General features: G+C 40.1%; 1 protein-coding gene across 2 annotated transcripts in view; it reads left to right on the top strand.

Moving 5' to 3' along the window:
• Window positions 1–22949, top strand: part of dlgap3 (discs, large (Drosophila) homolog-associated protein 3) — a 160070-nt gene that overhangs the window by 86147 nt on the left and 50974 nt on the right. For both annotated transcript variants that reach the window (XM_044138704.1, XM_044138702.1), the window contains one exon: window positions 2408–2482. The gene's annotated coding sequence lies outside the window, so the exon portion shown is untranslated. The remainder of the gene's footprint in view (window positions 1–2407; window positions 2483–22949) is intronic.

Raw genomic sequence — 22949 nt, 5'->3', positions numbered from 1 at the left:
TCTAATTTAAAAAAAAAGACGAACAATTTTTTTGGAGGCATTTCTTAACTTGCTTCCTGTGTTATTTCAGCAACCAGCATCACTCTCAACTACTTCCATTGTGCATCACTGAGTATGGGAAGTGAAATGATACGCTGCTTAGCTCATCATTTGACCTTTAAAGCAGATGAATGAAATTTCATGGATTATATCTCGTATTTGACTTTTGCTGCAAGCGAGCAGACTTTAAATAACTCATTTGCTCTCCTCGCTGTATCCATGCATAGGGGCCGGCGGTAAGCGTCCCACACATCTGGGGCCATCCCTGGAAGCGTTACCTGCTGAGTCCATGTGCATCTGTGTGAGCAGAGCACAGACTGTATGTGCCATCAGCATGCAGTGAGCATATCTAATCATATGCGTGTGTATGCGTTTGCATACGAGTTTTAATTTCATCTCTTGTGTGTACGTGGGAGCTAGCAGGGCAGATCAGTGTCCATGCTGAGGGCTTTGTCACAGCTGACCTATATTAGATGAAAGCAGCTGGATCAGTGGCCTGCAGGGACAGCAAAAGAGTTGTGTTCTAATTATCTCTGCTGCAAGCTAGCGACACATCACACACATGCGCGCGCAGACGCAAGCGCGCGCCGGCGAATCACGCACACTTCCCTGCAAATCGATAAGAGCCCGTGAGAGCATCTGCCATGTTCTGTTTGACGGGCGGCGGCGGCGGCGGCTTGTCCTGTGCCATATGTCATACAATGCATATTAAAGCCTCGTTTTTGTTGTTTTTGTTTTTTTTGTGACGATCGTGTCCGGCGGTCTCCGGGTGCAACAGCACATCTTACATCTCGGTTGTGCTTTGCGAGACGTAATTACAAGGTGATCACAGCGAAAATAAAATCAAACTCTTGTTGGGGGGCGAGGGAATTGGAGGAGCGCGTCTCCTCCAAGACAGTTCAAACTGAGCTGATGCGGCGCGTCTATTAGCCGCCGTTGCTATGGAGTCCAGAATTAACACATGCTGAGGGTGAACGTTTGTTTTAATGAGGCGCAGGGAAAGAAAAAAAAAGAAAAGAAAAGGGAGCTAAGGCTTTCAGTAATCACTACATTAATGCTAAGGCTAATGGAGGGGTAATAAAAGCACGTGGAACCCTGTGGTACCTTTTAATGCGACTGCAGTTAGCTCTGTTGCTCTTAGCTTAAATAGCATGGAGGGGAGGGGATTTATACGACCATTTTTATTTCATCTAATAATTATCTCAATTTCAGTGAATTGCCATTACCTCACAACTGCAATTGTTTCCATTGCAGTTTTGCTAAATAAGCCAATTTTGATACGGCTAAAAAGCTACCTCATCCTTGGACCAAAACTTTTTATCAAAGGAACTGGAGTGTTTTTGGTGTGTTCACGTAAAACAGTTTTATTTTTCAAAATGTCAAGTGACGCAAGTATACGGTCAAAGAAAATGCAGCTGTGCTCTTGGAGTGACTTTGGTAGTCAGGACTCTGTTTCTTTAAACTGGATCATGACATGATGCTTTTCAGGGTCTTTTAGCCTACTTCATGCTGTTAGACAAGTTCTATTGCAGTGATTTTTTTTTGGATTTTTTTTTCTAGTAATTTGGCACGAATAGTATCACTCTCAACCAGAAAACTGTAGCTAATTACAAATAATTTATGGATTATCTTGCAAGGGCATATGTATTTTCTCATGTTTGGTTTGAATATGTTTATCATTTTAAAAGAGCTTTATATAAGCTGAAGTATTTAAGTTTGAAAAAAAAAAAAAAAGCAAAACAAACAAAAAAAAACATTCCTCCTCCAACACTGCACATGGAGCAACACTATTTTGTTCTTTTCTAAAGTTCAAATCATTTCACACATGCTACCTTTTGGATGTAATTGGAGACAGCATGCACTCAATTAAGCCAGTTTAGTCATCCCCTCTTCTTTCTTTTTTTTTACTGCTTCCGTTTCTTTCCTGTCCTTCACACACAGCCCTTTATCTCCGTGGCAAATTTCACTGCGCTGTTCCCTCCCTCTCCTCTTTTTCATATCCTTCTGCCATCCCACCGTTTGTAGCTCCAGGGCCTGTAGAACAAAACAGTGGGGAGCTGAAGTGTGTTAGTAAGGCAGTCGGGGGAGCTTCTTGTTTTGGGACCCGAAAAAGAGAAAAAGGAAGCAGCACACAGGCGCAGATTTTCCACCACATTGCAGGCGCCGCAAGGGACCCGTTTACAGGTCAGAGCTTATGGGGAGAGGTACCTTCCCCCCCGATAAGGGAGTGGAGTGGGGGGGCGCAGTGTAAAGAAATGGAGCTAAATACTTACTCCCAGAAATGTGTGATGCATGATGTGAGGTTTGTCTTGTGTTTGCTTCCCTGACGGTTCTCTCCTTTTCTTTCTCTTTGCTGTTTTCCCCACAGACCGACTGGTTCTGATTCATTGCACTGTCCCCTTCTACATAAAGACATGGAGCACCTTTTTCTGATGAGATTGTGGTAAGCTGATTGTGGGCATGAGCACGCGCGTGCACAGGAGTGATTCCTGGAGCTGCTTGTCACCCGAGTTCTGTTCAAACTCCAGTTTTGTCTCGTGCGTCCTTGAATTCCAAGCCCCGGAGAGATTAACCCAGATTAAGGGAAAAAGCTTAATACAGTGCCTTGCTAATATATTCACACCACTTAATTTTTTCTCACATTGCATTCGCAAATTTTTCTGTATTTTATTGGATATGTTAGTACAGTATCCATTCAAACCGGAAGGAAAGTAGTAAAATACTAGGGTACCTTGCATTTGAATTCAGGACCCCTGAATCACTATTTCATATTAGTTCTACGAAGCATTTTGTGTCGCATTTAAAGTAAAAATTTTGATTGGTCCTCTTTGCCAAACAGCTGAAGTTCAGTCAGATATGATGAACGGCAGGACCAGTTTCCAGGTCTTGCCAAAGACCAGGGATGCATCTGAGACTTCCAGGACTCATTACCCAAAGACCTCCAAATCATTTCCTTGTCACTGTGGCTCCATGTTTATGGTTGCTGCTAATGAGTTTTCATCTAGAATCGCCCCGTATTTGGCTCATCAACACTGAGCAGTTTCCCCAACTCTGTGGAAGGATAGCAATCCCAAAACAAGATGATGCCGCCACCATATTTCATGATGTCTATTTCGTCGTATTCAACAAACACACCTCCTTGCTTTGTCCCCTACTTTGCTTGTGTGAAACTTTAAACTTTGAGTATTCACTAGAGGCGTAGCAAGATCTCGTCTTACAACATCTTCTGAAATTTAAACGTCACATTTTTCGTTGCAGTAACTGCTATGTCACAAGTCCTACCAAGATGCCGTCAACTTGGCTTCGCCTGATGAAGTTATAATAGCGGATGCCCCAACTATCATTTGTTTGGCAGAAATTTGGGTCACCAGTTGGAGCGATAAATGGCCACAGAGCGACGGACAAAAACCAAACAATATGTGAGCACTGGAAATTGTTCAGTTGCTGAAATGGGCAGAGAGCATCACCATGACAACTGACGAAATGTCTGCGAGTGCAAAGAGCGACAGCACAATCACAGCCGCAATCAGTTGAAACTAGAAAATGGTAAGCGTCGTACTGCAGATCATGCGTAGTTGAAACTCTGTCCTAAGCTCTGTAGAGATAAAAAAAAAATTAATCAGAAAAATGCATGAGTTTGTGGTGAAAATCAATACAATGCAGACTACAAGCCTTTTTGAAGCATAAAGTTGATTTTTGAAGTTTTCTTGAAAGAAATATTAAATCTTATATCTAAAAAAAGAAACATGGTGACTTGTCTCATCTGGTGAGTTTTAGGTATCGCTACATCTCCAGTAGGTACCAATCAATTAAGTTCTGGAAGAAGTTAGTGCAGAATTTTATTTATGCATTTCAGAGTAAGATGGATTCACTAGAAATACGTGCCACAAATCAGATTTTTCCAATTCACAATGACATAGTACTTTGTTTTGCTCCCTCATAAGTTTGAAACATAACGTGACAAAATGCTACATAGGTGAATAGTGTCATCTAAACATGGTACTTAATGGGATGTATAGAGTATTTATTTATGTCCCTAAATTCCAAGCCTTTTGAAAGGCTTTTGATGTTAAATTTGATGTTTTCAAGTTTTCACTTAAAGTTTCTCAGATGATATACAGCAGTTTGAGATGCAGCGCTTCTCAGGAACTGGGTCGGCCCGGTTAAACATACATATAAGAAAGTTCTACTCTTAGCTTTTCTGTTTGCCAGATAAGGAGAGCGAAACAGAACGAGATGAGAGATGTCCGACATGTGACTGACACAGTAGTAAAGTAAAAAATAGCAGCCAGGGCTGACCGATTGTGCTGGCTTGAGGTTGTACTTCTATTCTTAGACTCGTTCTCCTCCTTTCCCTTCCTCTTCTTCTTTCTCGTTTGTCTCATATTAGTGATTTGACATCAGCGCTCAGTCCATCTGGTATCTAGAAGTAATCTGGATGCATTGCCTCTCAAATGGGACGAAATTACCTAACTATCTTCGGTGGATCTTCCTCACGACCGACTGTCGTTTTTATTTATCTGCTGTCCTAGTCCCCCCCTCCCTTTTTTTTTATCAATCACTTCCACAACTGATAGAGCCATGCATCTGCTTGTTATCCTGAGATGGGTTTAGTAAACTCTGAGCTGCAGAGAGAGTGTTACTAAAAGACTGAATGCGTTCTGTGTTTGTGTGCCTGTTTTGCTGATGGCATTAAACCTCCAAATAACTTGTGATGTGCCACACTGCTGAAATTGCATCAAAACGTTGCTCTTGGAGCCGAAAACCTTTATCGTTTAATATTGCTGAGATGGCTTTGCACTGTTGCCATAGCGATATGTGTTCATACAAAACACGTGGGACGTGGAGGTCCGGAGCCCTCCATACATCAGTGCTGAGATACATAAGTACGGTATGTCATTTTGACGTTATGTAACACCGTGCATTGATTCAATGCGTGTGTTGATGTTTTCACCTGATTTGGCTCCTCTTTTCATATCGTCCATTAAATCTCACACACATTGAGTGTGTGTGAACGTATGGCTGACATAACATATCAATCAGCTGTTTGTCCATTATCCAGAAATTTTCTGTTGGCGCTTGATGTGGGACACTGAGTCCTTGCATTTTGATTATTTAGATTTTTTTTTTTTTGTCTTTTGCTGACTCATGTATAGATTCCTAAAAAGTTGAACACTGGCTAATCGAGGCTTGACACAGTTCTTGGTTTCAACAGCCATTTATTGTGGACACGTCTTATAAAGCCTCCAAAAAATACCATCAGAAACTAAAAATAAGATAACATAAACTCTAATTACTTCACAAGAAATGGATGATTTACATACATAAAAGATGCAAATAAAACAAAACTGTACCTCCTTATCCACATCGACTCCAGTGGAGTATAGATGAAAAACCTCTCAACCACCTTCTTCAGGTAGTGCACCAGCTAATGTTTCCCCAGGGCAATAACATGGCTTTTGGAACAAGATAAAAGTTCCCCATCACATTTGAACGCACCCTTAACCAAACAAATGAACGCCAACACAAATTCACTGAAAGCTGCCACACTTGTATAACTTAATGTTTCATATTAAATAACATGTAGCTACTGTTGGGTCTATTTTAGTTCCTAACCTGCAAGTAAAAAACCAAAAACACAAATTGCTTTTCTGCAGAAAAGGGAAGCCGAGCCAGACACGGAGAACCGCCGTCAAACACCGTCTGTGGTCAACTCCGTCGGCTCTCAGTCCCCAACTGCCTTTTATTATGATTACAAGGAAGGAGGTTGGGCTTTTTCACACAGTCACACAAAGGATGGATCAAAGACCTTTACTACAAGATGATCTGGAACCTTCTGTGGACATGGCCCTACAAAGGCACGAGGCTGACCACTACCAATCAGTTTTATCAGGAAGCTGTTAATGACCAAAGCAGCTGAAGACACAGGAATGTGTAAATGTTTCTAGCCTCCAGCCAAACATCCTAAAAAACAGTTAATGATGTACCACAAAAGAAAGAAGTCAAGCTAACAACCCACAAAATAATAATATGAAAACATTACCTTTTAAATAAACTCATAAGTAAATTAACTTAGATATTTTTTTCTAACAGCTACTCCCACCTTGAACCGTACAACAAAAGAATGAACCAAAAATATTACTGTTGCCTTGACAGCAGCTACACCTTAATAATGATGGGGGTTTTTTAATTGTTTTTTTTTTGCCAATTTTCGTGCAACATCCAAATCAACCACATATAATACCTGTTTAGCAAAGATCATCACCGCTGGGAAAAGTCAACATTGCAATGAGGTCTCGTTCCCAGGAATCCCACGTTGCTGAAATTTCTGTCGCGTGTATGTGTTGAGAACACTGTGTGAATCAAATTAACTCTCACTCTTTATAAGGACAAGACTTGTCCAAAATAAGCCTTGGCCAAAAAAGGTTTTCCTAGCTAGCCTTTATTCTTGCTTCAGCCTGTTTGTTTGTTAGAGGATGCTGCCGGTGCCTTGAGTGACAGAGCGGGCAAGAAATGGCTTAACCTGGTGGAGTAGTTTGGGTGTCTCTGTAAAGGTCGCCAGTCCATCACAGGATGTTCCTGGGAGTACATGAAGCGCGCCCCACTGAGGCTTTGGGAGGGCATGCAAACTCTACAGAAAGACTCTGGCTAAGATCTGGACACAGATGTCTTCACGTGGCTTTTATGTTTCCTAGTCCTTTTTTTTTTCTTCTTTTTTTTTTATCCGTGAAAAGAACACACAAAAGACTGGACTTGTTTAATCCACAGATCCCGTCCAAATGTATTCAAAGCCGAATCAATTTGAGCCACCAGGACCACCTTATTGACACATCATTCAACATCTTTTCACTTTTCAGAGATATTTTCTTGTTGCTTTGACAGAAAAAAAAAAGATAATCTCCTCCTTTTAGGGCTATTTACTTGTGTAGTTCTTGCTGTGAGGCAACCATGTAATCACTACTCTCCTGTTCTTGTCCTAAACAACTTCAGTTCACTGTTCCACTAGCAGTGAAGAACAACAAACAGTGAGTTGTTCAGGTCAAACTCAAAATAACATAAAAGGGGACAATTTCTGCTTTGTGTGAGTACGGTGCAGAAACTTTGTTACATGAGTTGACAATGCGGACAATTATTTTTGCTGGGTTTTTTGTTTTTGTTTGTGTGGGGGTTTTTTGAAGACACTGAATTAGAGCGTACTGGACTTCTGACTGAACTAGACCAGGAAGACCCTAAACTGTGCTTCAGGCAAGTGCAAAGCCACACTGATCCAAACTGTTGCCTTAATTAAATTATGTAGTTTTGAAGCATTAAAGCACTAATCTACCCATGTGGAACCTAAAGATAAGACTGTAAATCTCCCCACAAATGAGCATAATATTGTCTCTTTAACAATATGGTAAGCTTCACAAAAGCATCAAAAGATTACTCGGATAAAGCCTCCCGTATCACACACTCAGTGGCGTGACTCCTGAACCGTTGCCTTGTGTGCAGCATAACACATGTATCTTTATTTTACGCATGTGGGAAGTGGCCGTGTGCCCAGTTGTCCTGCTGTTGGCCGACTGTTTCTGGGCAAGTGACTTCAAACGGCAGCTTTCTGGAGCGCTGATGGACAGCATCTCATTAGAAAGCACATTAGGGTGTTTGTAGTTTGGTTTGCACTGCTGTGATGAATTGGGAAGAGAGAGGGGGCCTGCAAAAGAGCCCATCACCATGTGAGCAGGGGCATCAGTATAATAATTGCTTGGCGTGACGTTTCTGAAGCTCCTGTATAATTCAGACTGTTTTTTTTAGTCAAAAATATTAGAGTAGGGATACCATAAAGTACCGTACATAATTATAAATTGCACGTCCGACATCACCATGCAACTGGTTATAGTGCCATTGTTGTTTGTTCAATGTGATACTTTATTTTTTGGGGGGTTATTTTATATTGGTTATTTTGTTTATTTTTGAAAATGGGGACAATAGAAGTCACAGAGTTAGCACTTCCTGTTTAGCAATGCGCTTTGTTAGTTTTTCTTTAGGCGGAGCACAGCCTGTAGGTTTGTGAACAAAAAAAAAAAATCACATGTGGAAGCACATATCTACAATGAACAGCTAATAATATTGGAAGAAATAATTGATATTTTCAGTTAATGACAATTATTTAAGAGCCAACAGCACATTTAGCATATAAGCTAAACGTGAATTAGCTTCACATGTCATTTCAGCTTCCTGATGTGCTCTAATTTTCTTTTGCAGTTTTACTCAGACCAGTGGTGTGTTCAATAATAAAACTACTGACAACTATTCAAGCTGTGTCATTATCATTGGGAAGAGTTATCTATCCGTTTAGCAACCACAGCGAGGGCAGAAAATATGGTATGAACACCTTGAACTTTTTCAAATTTCTTTCTTTTTTTCTTTTTTTTCTCCAAAGAGTTTTTGCGGCGCTAGTGGCTCGTATTTTTTGCGACAGTAGGCAGACAGGACGGAGGGTGAGGAGACGGGGGAGGACATGCGGCAGGTCAGGACCAGGAGTCGAACCCGCGACGTCCTCGTCGAGGACTAATGCCTCCAAGCGTGGGGTGTGCTGACCCCCTGCGCCACCACAGCACGCCCCAGCTTTTTAAAACTTCTGTTGAATTAAACATGTATTAGTCTTGCGCTCCACAAATCTTTTTAAAAGCCTTTGTTTGAAGGAAACCTTACAAACTCCATTTGCAGTTTGCCACAGAGCCTAAACACACCATTCGCAACAAGAAACACAGTGGTGGCAGCATCATGTTGTGAGGATATTTTTTTTTCCTCACAACAAATAATTAAAAGTTGAAGGGGAGAAGGACAATGGCCATATGCATACTGTGAGACTTACTATACTGAGGTTTAGACCAAAGTATATTCATTAGAATAGTCCAGCTAAAGTCCTTATCTAAATTTAGCTCATAGTAGGTTGATCATAACTATGAATGTTGATGTTAATAGGTCTCTGTGTAAATTATATCCAGGAGAGGAATTACAATAATCCAGAAATGAACAAAGGTTCCTCCTATTTATCTCAGCCAGCAGCTAAATTAACTTTCAGAATATGATTGTAGAAAGTTTTCCACACCAAAATGGTAAAAAAAAAATAAAAAATTATACACTGAATTGCTTCACTATAAATGAAGTGAATGCTTTGAATGATTTTCGGCGGTAAGAAGTAAGGGCTTATAGTCTGTATGAAATGTGACACAAGTCTGGTTTAATCAGTTTCTAATATTCACTTCTTCCCTCAGACTCTGAGCTTTATCCTCCAGCTGTCAGTTACTTCCCTCTCTTCCTCTTTCAGAGTGATTTATGGATATCTTTTATCATTTCTGAAAGTAGGGTTCATCTGTACTGAACTACACAACTCCCAAAACGGGGAGAAAGGAACACAGTAAAGATTCAAATAAAGAGGCTACATGCTGCGTGGGCGCATGTGTGTGTGTGTTAACAAGAGAAGAGCAAGAGAGAAGGGGAGCGAGGGACTACTGTCTCAGACTTCACATGATTTAATCAATCCCATCCATCACATCTGGGTAATTAGACAGCAGCATGGATCGCATGACCAGAGTCCATCAGTCAGAGCGCAAACACACGGCTGCACACGCCTCTCCAGTCTTACACAAACACATTGCAGCTTGACAACGAGGGGAGTAGGTGTCGTCACCATCACTGCGTCCGTTGAGGGTCAGGGCTTTTAAAATGTGCAGACACAAAATCTTAGGGTTTATATTTTAATCTAAATATTGTATATGATTTCTGTTTTTTTCATTATTGTCTTGTTCTGAAGAACTCTGCTCATCCTTTTGAAGAAATAATTTTTGAAATACAGCTGCTGAGAGGAGCTCCTCCTTCATCTGTCTTGGTGTTTCACTGAGCCACCGCCCAGGCTGGCACATTACAGGCATACATGCAAATGCACATTGTTTTTTACACTTCTATTGTTGGAAAGAAAGAAAAATAACCATTTATGGTCACACTTTATCTGACGTTGTACTAAAAGACCATTAAAATTGCTAACCTTGAATTATTGAGTAAATAGTGACACTTTTAATGCAAAATTGTACTAAAGCTTGCATTAAAAGTCCATTAGAATCATCAATGTCGCATTAAAAGTGTCATTATTTACCGAATGATTCTTCATGACGACAATCCTAAACATGCATAAAGACTCCTTCATGTTCATGACAATGTCATGTCAGTCTTATGCACACCCTTCAACTGAACTCTTACCCCATTTGTTACTTTCATTCCTCTTCATAATTGTGTTGGTCTACAAATTAAAATCCAAGACATCCAGAAGAATGTTTAAAACGTCAAAAAGTTCAAGTAGATTATTTTTGCAAGGCACAGTACTTGAATTATCAACAATAACTCTTTTGTATCCTCAAGTATATTTTCATAGATGTTTAGTTTTATGACAGCAGCCTTGATACAAGTTTAATGTTTTGCATCAAAAGGCTTTTTTCAGTTACTTTTATTTTGGTAGAATTGTGAAAGTGCTGACCATCTAAATGTTTCCTTAGCGTTAACCGAGCACCGCTTGAAATTTGAAGCTGAGACAATGAAATGCTTTCCGACAATGCAGACACATCAAGTCTTCATTTAGATCCTTTCTTGTACTGAAAAAATTTTCCTGTTCGCGTGAGGGTTACATTTCAATCTCTTTCAAAATGAGGAAGCTAAGAGCGGTGACTTTCCAGAGAACACAAAGCAGATTTTGAATAAAGATCCACAAACCTGATTATCGTGTAAGCGGCTTGTTTTCAGATTGATTAGCCGTGACCGTCCTGTCAGTCTGTGATGAGTTCTGTTTCCTGACATTTAAATTTGAAACCCAGAAGAAATCTGACACAATTACAGTAGGCGAACTCCAGGCGCCAAGAAACGGAAAACAACGACCTAAAACAAACAAAACAGAACCTGAGTTTAAACACATGGAAATGCACAGAACGCTTCAGCTACATGTGAAATATTTTCTTTGTTCTTGAATGGGACGTTGTGGGAGTGAAATATTGACTTTGCTCCTTTAAAACAATGGAGGCTTTTTTGTCGCAGCATGAAACCCATTGCATCTGCTTTGTGAAATTCACAAGTTCAAACGCCATAAATCAGTAGCTTATGATCGAACGCGTTAAGGGACAAACAATACCCCTTTCACTGTGAGCTGCAGACTGAGCCGGTGCAGTGCAACACAGAAATGAGCAGCAATCTCTGGATTCAGTAAAAAACAACGACTTTGGTAGAGCTACAGAGAGAAAGAACCAAAGATCTCCCCACTATTAACTTTACATGTTAACATTTTTATGTATTTCTGCATTTTCTTTCTTTTTTTGGGGGGTGGGTTTAAATTCAAAGCTTAATCTGTGCCTTCAGGCTAACTGAGACATCACATTGCCAAATGCCAAATGTGATGCAATTTCTGTCAGTGTTGTTTCCCACCATATGGTTAAAATAATTATAGTATTTAATAAATTAAAAATTCCCCATAACGGTTCCTGGATCAGAGCATGACATTCATTTAGCGTGCAGATTAGCAGTAATCCCTTTAAAAGGAATTAACGCTATTGTTAATTTGTAATCGATATAGAATAGAATCTGTACGCTTTGGGTTTATGTTTACATTAATTTGATGGGAGAGAAAAGATGAAATTGTATAAACTTGTGAATGTGTGCCTGTTTCATGAGCGCCTGTGTTTATGCTAATGTCACTGTCTGGATAATTTACTACAGATTCCAAATGCGTTCACATGCTAATCCTATTAATTTCCTCTTTAAAAAATCTAAAAGATTCCTACAGATTTTTAATGAAGAATTCCGAATGTTTTATGGTTAAGATAACTTGCATTCATTTCTAAAAACTTAAATAGAACATTTTCAGGCATTAAAGTAAAGCATAACTAAAAGTGATAGATGGACGGATAAGTAATCAATGCGCAGATGGAAGCAATTTTTCAAAAGAGGACAAAACATAAAGTCTATGATGAATGAAGTTTATTTCCATATTTATTCAGACCTGGGAAATAGGCCACTTGAAGAAAATTGCTTACTTTCCCAAGTTGAATTTCCCCTTGGGGATTAATAAAGTATTCATCACCAAGTTGTGTAGCAATCCTGTAATTACCTCAACAGATGACAGAGTTTTGTTGTCAGAACATGTGGCAACGGAGTAGTTCCTCAATTTGCCTTCGTCGGCTGCGACATTTATCTTGTCGTTTCCATCTTCTGTTTCGGCTTCCAGCGCTCGCTCTTAAAAACCGATGCAACAGCAGATCTCATCCTCATTTGCCATTATCGCATCTCGCGTTCCGTTGCCGTGTTTCATTTTTGGCGCGCACAGTTGTTGTCTGAGCAGGAAAGAAGATGACTTGCATTAAAAATGAAGTACATTTGTCACAGAAAGCAGAGAACAAGAGGGGCAGTTGTAGAAATTACAGGATTTAAATCTTGCTCAGTGTACTAGTCTGTTATGTTCTCTGTTATAACTTGGTAACTTCTACATGCTTTAAGTTAATGCAGTGGTTCCCAAAGTGTGGGTGCCATTGCAGGAGGGAGGGAGACGCCTTAAACTTTATGGATGAATGAAATAAAAATAAAATAAAACCAGTTACACAAAAGTGTTTCATTGTGAAGATGGTTTATAGTTTGTTTTGTTGCAACCCGAAGTCTGAAATAAACTTCAGTGGAGTTTGAAAACAAAATGTGTGTGTAGGTTTATGTCTGTGTGAACGATGTGTGTGCCCAGTTGATTTCCTTTTTCGGGGGGGATTTTATTGTGATCCATAGGGGGCCTAGAAAATCTCTGGGATCCACTGAGTTAATGTGATGCCATGTGCAAGATCCCACATAGTGAAGGACAGGGAAGTAGGTCAGTTATGCTAGCTTGACTTTGACAATAGTAACATGTCAATGTGCTGTGGAAATCTGTGGGTTTCGGTTCCGTCAAAATGAAATGACTAGCACACCAGCTCTGACAGAGTAGAGCAGATGTTTGAGTTAGCTAATCAACCGCCGCTGATACTGACCACAAAATAAACATCAAGACTGAAAACGTTACACTGTAACGGATTGAATTTTCTGTTCCTTGTGTGGGGAAATGTTTGTGTTTTTCAGTGTTGAATCTTGATGTACTACTGGAGCTGTTGTCAGTTGACAACAGGTCTGTGTGTAGCATAGCCGACACAGACTGTAAGGAAGAAACGAAATATGAGTGGTTTTGAGTTATTAGTCAAAGGTTTTTCTATGTTTTTGTCCTTGTGCTGTGGCACACTGCATTAAGTTAATACCTACATCCCCAGGTTTCATTTTGTTGTGCGAATACGCAAAATTTCTGGATGAAAACAATGGCATGCAATGTGTCTATAGGTACCATAGCAACTACTTTAGCGTTGTATTGTACCCTGGTATTTCAACCCACCGCTGGATTCTGGTTAAATTGGGTTTGATATTTGTCCCGGATCCAAACCAGAGAAGTACGTTTGGCCCTGTCCTGTTCTTGGTTCATGGTCGTATTTGGCTTTGTTAAAGTTGAAGCTGATGAAATATTCTCCACCTCCCTTCCCTTTATCAAATTGTTTCTGTTTGAAATCAAGACAATTATCTGCTTGAGCTCTCGTCCTGTTGGTTGTTTTTGACTTGGGCATATTAACTCTACCTCACAGTTAATTAGCTCTGTATTTACACCAAATATTCTTTTGAGTACCACTAAAGGCAACTCTAGCACCTCAACTTTAAAGAACGCCTTGAAGTCGAGCTTTCTTATATAATTCTTATTTTCCCCCTTCTTCTAAAGATTGTCTAATGATACAAGCCGACACATTGGCTCGCTGAACCATTGATTCGTTCTGACGGTAACGTATTACTAGCGTTCTTTCAAAATCCAAAGAAGCCGTTCGCACGTGTCAACAGATGTATTCGTTAATCACATTTTTGAGATGATGCAGTTTAGTGGCTCTTGCTAAGCCGACGTTTCTCATTACACTTTTGTGGACACATGCAGACAGAAGACCCGGCATGAGTTCAAGGGAAGAATGAAATTTTAAAAAGCCGATGTAGATAAAAAGGAATAGGGAGTTCCTTTTAATTCCAGACATGACAGAACACCGGGAAGGAGAGTGCGGGGTACATGAAATGCAATGCATCACTGAGCCACCTGAACTGCGGAGCACTTGACTTTTTCCTCTGATTAAATATTCCATCCCTTTCCGCCGCCGCACGTCTTTTCACATATCCCCTTCTTCTCTCCAACCCCTGGTCTTTTTTAAAATTTTTTTATCTTGGCTCTCCTGACTGTGCCCTGACACTCCAAAGCTCTGCTCCCCTCATTAACTCTCTTTCATGGAGCTGCAGATGACAATAATTGGTTTGAAAACTGAAGACAATGGCAGACAAGGATTATCCCTGGCTCACACCCACCACCACCCTCCTAAAACCCGTCCCCCCCCCAACTCCCACATGAAGGACGTGGGTATTCTGCACCTCCCCACTTCATTCACTTCCTTTATACACCTAATTTCTCTTCCGTTTTTTGGGGCGTTCTTGAATCCTCCTTCTTTCTGCGTCACTTAGAGGGCTGTGAGATGTCTCCCTGCGGGGGAAACATAACCTTGTTTTTGCTAAAAACCAAACGTGACGTTGCTGACGCAGCGGCACACACATGCACGCAAACCGAGAGACAGCTCCGTGAAATGATGATGGCTTTTGATTAAACGGCGTGACTGATACGATGTCATCTTTCCAGAAAAAGCATGAACTTGTGATGGAGGGAAAACAGAAAAACTTAGCACATCTAGAGGCAACTCAAGCTCAGGTTTGTAATATTTAAGTCCTGCAACAGACTCTTGATTGAATTTGGGGTCTTTACTTTGACTGAGCCATTCACAATATGCATTCATCTAAACCAGTCTTCTAGCTGTGGCTTATGTTTTGTGATTAGTGTTGCATCTCTCCCTTCCTTGCTTAAGAAAACACAACACTGTTGTTACTGTGCAGGTTGGATGTTCATGGTGATGCTAATGTTAAGTTTTCTCCAAACTGTTGAACATGTTTTCTATCCTCTGTGTTGCTTTTAGCAAGCTTTAGAAAGAAGCTGCATATGGTTTTCTTTTAACATTCATGCCAATTTTTCATGAAAGTCCTATATGTGGAGTGTGCTAGCAGTCTCTCACCTGAGCTGTGGATCTGTGCAGAGATGAATACAAATTCATGCCACACTTTTCTGATTATTTTTGTTTATATATATATTCACAATAAAAATGACAGTGAATGAACCGCAGAGATTCTCTACTTTGTGTTTGGTCTATCACAAAATGTGAAAAATGTTCCTGGGACAAAAATATTTTTGAAAGGCACCGTCTTACAGCAGCAGCATAAGAATCGCATTATTTTCCACCTCACAAGTCGTTTTATCTCCGTTGCATTCTCCCAGTCCGTGGTCTTTCTCTCTCTCCGTTTGAGAGAAACCTTGGCTGTGGCTTATCCCTCCCTCCCATCTCTTCCGTCCAAAGGGGCTCTCGGGTTTCCCCTGAAACTGCTTCAGTGTAATTGATAATGGTATTAATTCACTTCTGGCTCCTCTCGCCTGGTCAGAGGTCCACTTGTGTACGAGAACAGAGGAATAATCAGCAGGTGTGTGAGTGTGTGTATGTGTGAGAGAGACAGGATAAGTTGTGAGTCTTGTAGATTTTGCCATTTTGTTATAAATGGCTTTGAGTTTCTGTGTGCTCGTTCTTTGATGAGTTTGTGTGTTGGAGATTGCAGCCGCCATTGGGGGAACTTTGGTACCTTTGCTATTGTGGGCAGTAACAGTACTTCATTTTACACAATCTAATGATTATGAAATGGGACAATTAGGACATTCTATAGGAACAAAGAAAACCACTGGAGGTTGTATGATGCTTTGGAGAATGGGAAGCTGGGAAACCTTGCCCTACCATCCATTTTGATGTTGCTATGAAACATATCACTTACGTAAGCATTTTTACGAACCATCTACAGTACACTCTATCACTGAAAACGTATCCCATGACTCAAAGGTGACTGGACAGTGTACTAAATGTTGAGGGAAACAACAATCCATTAGGGTGTTGCTGCAAACAGCTTGGTGCCCTGTGCAGCACAACACACCTTCATGGGTGGACCAAAACACTATTAGGCAGGCGATCATTATGTGACGCCTGATAATGTGTAAATTACAGTGTAATGCTAAATCGGAACCATCTGACATGTTGCATAACTTCCAAAGTTGAACGTTATTTTCACCCACAAGTAGAGAATGCAAACACAAACTCAAACATTGCGATGAGGCAACAAGGAAGCAACAACCCTTCCACCCTCAAGCAACAGAGGAGAATGAATAATAAAAGGATCCCATATGTTGCAGCTTGTAAAACTAGATCACCAACTGTGTGCCCAAGGATGTTTGAGATGCTCAGGGGCACCTCAGGGCATCTGGGGTGGTCGGCTTCAGACCTAGCAGGCTGTCCATTGCACGTTGCCCACCTCAGGGAGACACACACACACACACACACGCACACACACTGTGAGGACTTATAGCAACCTCAAGAAACATGGCAGGAGCCCCTGTAAAAGTTTTAAAACAGTGGACAGCAACAGTTTATTTAATTGAGCAGGCTTTAGGTTTTTATTCCATTTTGTAAATATTTTACTGAGATTATCATTATCAAAGAGGGTATCAATTGCCGCATGCCAAAACTTTTAAAACATTTAAAGGTTTTCCATGCGTGTCATGCGTGAAGATGCAATTACCAAAGCAAAAGGACAAAACATTTTGCTCCTATAAAACTTGGGTTCTTGAAGTACTGGACTTCATTCCTAACTATTATAAATTAGCTAACTACTTTGAGTTAGGCTGAAGTGTTAGCATAAGGTAGATATTTTTACAATTTGTTTTTTGTACATCCACGTCAAGAGTTCAGTCTTCTATGTTGATTTAAAGTCAGGTATCAAATCTTTTGTCTAAACTAAAGGTCCAGGTCTTCCAAGTACAGTTTATGTTCCTAATCTTTCATCCCATGTCAAAATTGAAGTCTTTTATTTCATTTCAAGTCCCTGAAAATTTGATTTTTAAGAGGTCAGTTCAAACCAAGTCTTAAGACCTCATCCAAAGCAAAGTGTAAGTTTTTAGTTTGTCAATCTAAGTCAATGCTTAAGTCCTTGAAAAGTAAGTACAAGCTATGTTCCAAGTTAAGTCTTGCATTTTTTCAGTATTTTTTTTCCAAAAAGTCCAAATAAAATATCAAATCTTCTTCTGTGTCCACTCCCAGATATTGACAAACCCCCAGGGTAGAATCCAAGACTCAGACTCTCAGATCTTCCATCCAGAGTGGTAGTCAAAACGAGGCACAGGTCAAAAGCCCAAAAATCACACGATCAATGAGAGAGGCCAGAATGCAGACGGAAGACAAACTAGCAAAGAGGGGAGAGAAGCTGAAGGATTGGATAGGAGAGAAGTGATTCTGAAACCAGGTGTACAGCATGCGGCCAGGAAGACGCTGGACTTCAACACCTGAGATAACAAAGGAATAAGGCAACCAAAGTACAAGGTATGAGGGATATACCGTAGCTATTATAGCTAATTTTGTAAGACTGTAGTGAGGGTCTCAATAATTTTTTGGAACGTGGCAGTAAAAATATGGCAAATGTCAACTCAAGCAATAAGTAACATAATTTTTTGCCTTGTAGTGTTGTAGTATAAAGGACAAAAATCAACAATGAAAGCATGTTTTACAATAAAAAACAACAAAATTGCAATAGAATAAGGAGAAAAATAAACAACCTCACAAAGGTTGACATTTGTTGCAACATGTTTTTTCCTATAAACATGAAATGGTAAAATGAAATCCTAATCTGATTTCTGACCTATATTTTACACTCTACGTTTAAAATAAACGCAAAGTAACCTCAAACCACGATTACACCGTTCACAAAACGAAAACTACAGCGTCGACATGAATCCCTAACACCTTTCTGGATTGTATCTCAGAGCACCAAGAGTTAGCAATCATAAAGTACACCAGCAAGTCCCACCTCTCCGCGCTTCTATTTGTTGCTCCACTGCACTTTCGAATTAAGCTCACGGATTTGTTTTCTCTCCAACACTTAGCGGACTTATCAGGTTCTGACATGGGTGTGCTGTCGCTGTCACAGCGCTGGCCCGTCCCCTCTGTTGGCAGCGAGCGGGAGAGTTGCTTTGTTTGTCGAGATGTGTTCAGCAATTCAATTTTCTCTGCTTTGCAGGACAGCTGGAAAAGCAAAAGGATTGAGGAGGCAGTAATTGAAAGGCAGCAAAGCTCACAGCACGGATCCTTTTGTTGGCCTGTTTGTCCCCCCTTTTGGGTTTACAACACCCACATTTACTGTACATTTGTCACGTCTGTCTCATCAGAAGTCTCTATGGACAGTCTGCCTGGTTATCTGCGAAATGACTGATAGTCATGCAGAAGTCTGATTTTAATAATATGCTTTGTCTTCTTCTAAAAGCTAGATTTCTGACCATGTTTTGAACCAAAAGATCTGAAAGATTTGCATGAAACATTTTCCACAAATTCCTTTTGTAATTGTTGAAAATTACCAAATCTATTTTGTTTTTTAAGTCACGTCATTTGGTTATTTGTACAATTATGAAGATTAGATCGTCAAAAATACAAACTACATCCAACTTTAGGTGCAGGTCAAAGGGATTAAAGTTTATTTGGGAAGTGTTTTTTTTTTAGCTACCGTGACTTTTGATTTCTACATGAATGCAAAATTTACTTTCATCTGAAAAGGATTTGTCTGCTTAAGAACAATTCAGTCGTTTTTCCGTTGGACAGTAGGACAGCTTTGATATGATCAAAACCCGAGGATGTGCAACAATTGCAGTATTTTCCCCCCAAAACTCTCTACCATTCCTCTCAAGACCTCAGTTATCTCTGCTGTTTGTGCACCTTTTTCTACCACGATTTTTCCTTCCACTCAACTTTCCATTACCTTCTTTCGATCTTGCACTCTAGCAATCTAGCTCATGATTGCTCTGAAAAGATATTATTTTAACCTTTAATTTCAATAGCATCACAAAATGAGGATAAGAAAAGAAAAATGCTGAAACATTTTTGTGGAGGTTGCATATGACCAAATGCTAACAGGTGTACATGATTGTGATGACCATAACGGGACTGTAGCAAAGCAGCTTGGTTTTCAAATATACACTGTTTATCATAATTATTATTATTATTATTATATTCAGTTATTTACTATATAAAGTATGGCAACTACATAAGGTAGTAACTAATTTATCCCCTTTAAAAAAGTTGTTTACTTGAGGAACTTCAACGTTGGAAATTCTCAGTTCTGACTTTTGTAGCTTCTGTGGTCTCGTGTTCTATTTCCAATGTTTTCCTCAAACAAAGAGGGTCTTTTTATGAGCGCATAACTGGGTTTGTGTGAATGTTTCTGGCTGTTACTTTGGCCTGAGACAAGATGTGGAGTCACGCTGCATTATTCAGATGGGATGGAAGATTATGCACCATCTGTGTCCATTTCCCTGTGGCCCTGTCAGAATTGATCCACAACCCTTGACCTTTCCGGAGTGCTTTCCAGCCGATCCGTCCTGTCAGTGTGTTGCTCTACAGGCATGTGGGTGTTTTGTACATTTGCCATGTTTTGGGCATGACTCAGGCCGCATTTCCATAACATTTTTGCTTGGTAACAGAGTGCAGGCTGGACACACTCAGAAAGATGTTTCTTTCTGCTTTTACGTTGTGGCGCACATCAAAGGTCAAGTATTTTTGTTTTTTTTCTCCTGTTAGGAAGGGATACTAATGCACAACATAAACTGTTTTTGCTAAATAGGTCATACTAAATAATGAATATGTTTCTAATTTTATTTTTTGGCAAAGTGTTTGTGTTCAAACAAGCGAGCTTCATAAATAATACACAAACCTTGATCACAAAACAAGAGACGTGATGGCACTTCAAAGTGTTCGACTACACATCCGTGTAAAATTGTTGTTAGTTTTTATTTAACAAATACAGTTCTAAAGTACCTAAGCTATTTAGTAAAGGAATGGTCTCTGCTATTGATGAATGTGTGTGAGGGATTGAAAAAAGGTAATTGAAGTTTAAGTTTCATAAACATCAAGGCATTAACAGTGATGACCCACAGCGTCGAGGTGTTTCGTTATCCTAGACTGTCATTTAAAAAAAGTGATTCCATTTTGTGCCATATTAGCACTGATGATTTCCAGAAAGCCTGATCAGATTTCTGACCGGATTGCTCAGGAATCAGGTTTTTAGCAACTCTTCATGGTGATTGAGAGAGAGTACATTAAAAACCACAGAAGTGATCCTGACCATCTTTTCACCTTTTGTTAAATCTATGTGCATCTGAAAATGACTTGAGGATATCCACCGACAAACTCTATTCATGTGCTGAGCAGAGTAACTCGGTGTGTCCAGCTTTTTCTACAAAGTATATAGGCAAGAATTCCAGTAATATATTTTTGTTGTGCTTGTAAATTAGATTGCATTGTAGTGAAGTAATCTTTGTGACTGGGCAAAAAAAACAAAACATGAGTGCATCTACGTACATAACACGCACACACTTTTAAAAATCACTTTCGGTTCCTATGCTCTCTGATTTCTCGAGGTGAAGTTCAGAAATGTTCCTATGAAACACAGTCTCCAATAAATAACAGAAAAAAAGTTGTTGGATTGAAAAGCTGACACTAGAGGGGTCAGAAAAGTTAATAAATAAAGCGGCCAAGATACTAAGTAGGCAGCAATGCATGATTTGAATCCTCATCTTGCTGTCATATCAATATTAATATCTGTTTGTTTGTTCATATTTCTTTTGATATATTTCTATGATAACACACAGATAACAGCTGACAAGTGTTAACACAAGCAAGAAATTTAAATAAAGACACACAATCCTCAATGACTTATCTTTGACGGTTGAATACAGTCGTGTGTTCCTTCTCCAACCGGACTGCGCTTTCGCCTCACTTAAGCACGATCCATTGGCTTTAAAGGAACAAATTGCTCGTGTGATGAGCTTGAACTAAACGACTAACTTACAGTAATTCTGGGCCAGGCGTGGGACACATGAATACAAAGTAGAACATGAAAGGCCAGGAGCCTCGGCTCTCGAACAGAACACATCAAAGAGCAGACAGGCAAGTGACACCAAGCTTTCCTCTGATCCTCCACAAGTCACAAAATGGGAACAAGTGCTTGACAGTACTCCCTAAATCGCTCTCTAGCTGAGTGATTCTCCAGACTCTTCTTCTCTAAGCTATCCGCTCTTATTTTCCCCCCTTGTCAAGGCACAGCTGGTTAAGAAGTTAAGGTCATTAGGGGTCAGTATGGTTTTGATGAGCTCAAATTGTTTCGCTTTAATGGCAACCCTTGAATGTCAGCGAGGTCGCACTCTAGGTGACGTGAGCCCGACTGAGGCGTTCCCACCCATCGAGTGGATTCCTTTCTGGGATGCCTAGGTAGTGCTAATGTGGTGCAAGATTCTCTCTCTGATTGAAGTTAATTAGACCTTGTGAAGTGTGGCACTGACAGACTTCTTATTCTGATTAGAGAGATCGGCTTCCTGCGAGAGGCAGAACTGATGAGGCTGTCTTATGCAACGCACCCTCACCCCGCGGAGTTGGCTGTTCTGCCCCGCACCTCAACGTCTGAAATCGGCGGCTCCTTGCTTTTTTTTTGGCTCGGACGGTCAAATTGGATTTAAGAGGTCTTCATCCCGTCACCGCCGCCGCAACGCACGACGACAGAGTGACAGCAGTACTGGGAGCAAACAATGTGGCTTGCGGAGCTATGTGAGGGGGGACAACATGGAGAACAACGGTTCATGGAAAGATGCCAGAATAATAGGTTGCGCTCATGCTCAGGGCTTGATACGGATCCAATCTGAATCACTTGCAAATACCACTGTAGGCAGGCTGTTTTGACAATGGCTTTAGCAACTTCTAAGAACTCTATTGTAACAAGACCATTATGATTCAGAGTAGCTGGGTGTGTACTGTGTTGCAGTGAGTGCTGTCTTTAAAACTGTGGTTTTGAAGGTGTTTTGTTTTGGGTGCTTATTATACTCGGTGACACCGTGTGCCTGGGAGGCGTACTGCATTGACTGCAACTGGCATAAACACTGGATAATGCTGAATTTGCAACTCATTTGGTCCAATAAAGCAATGCACAAATATATTTGGTATTGCCATGTTTATCTTCTACTCCAATAAAGACTTAATGTTCAGTAGTAGAAATCTGAGTTATGTAAGCTAAATCAGTCAAAGCAAAAATGTTGGTGAATTTAAAACCTTTGCAAATGTTATGAAAATGAACATAATAGCCCATTTTTGTAACGTGATCTATGCATACATTGTAGTGGGTCTGCAGCCTAGCAGGAATGAACTAAATGAAAGTAAAGTTCAGTGATGCAGCAGTGAGTAATGGACTGGAAATTATAGAGGTATTCACAGAGAGATGATGAGAAACAGAAAGCCATATTTCACATGTGTTAAACTGTTTTTTGTTTTCAGCTGGATGTTTTACGGCGTTTCTTTCGAGCCCTAAGTGGAAATCGTGAATTGTGGAATTTTTATACATAATGTAGAATTTGGGGATTTGGTCAAATATTTTTAAGCTTTCCTTGTTAAATAGAAACATATTTATGAAGTAGGAGAACAGCTCTCATCCACTTATCAGCAGAACTGAGATTTTTATGAAGCCATGTGTTCAGAGTCCTTTAGCAGTAAATCTGAAAAATAAATACAAGTTTAGTTGGTGTCAATAGAACATAAGGGCAGCTCCCTAAACCCTGCTTGAACACAGAGTGGATTATTCCCCTCAGAAACTTGTGTGGATTCTGCTTTATAAGTGGATAAAGCAGT

Source organism: Gambusia affinis, linkage group LG14 (genome assembly GCF_019740435.1).
Source record: "Gambusia affinis linkage group LG14, SWU_Gaff_1.0, whole genome shotgun sequence".
NCBI classification, from domain to species: domain Eukaryota; kingdom Metazoa; phylum Chordata; class Actinopteri; order Cyprinodontiformes; family Poeciliidae; genus Gambusia; species Gambusia affinis.
The sequence above is the reverse complement of the archived record's forward strand: the minus strand, read 5'-3'. Positions and strand labels throughout refer to the sequence as shown.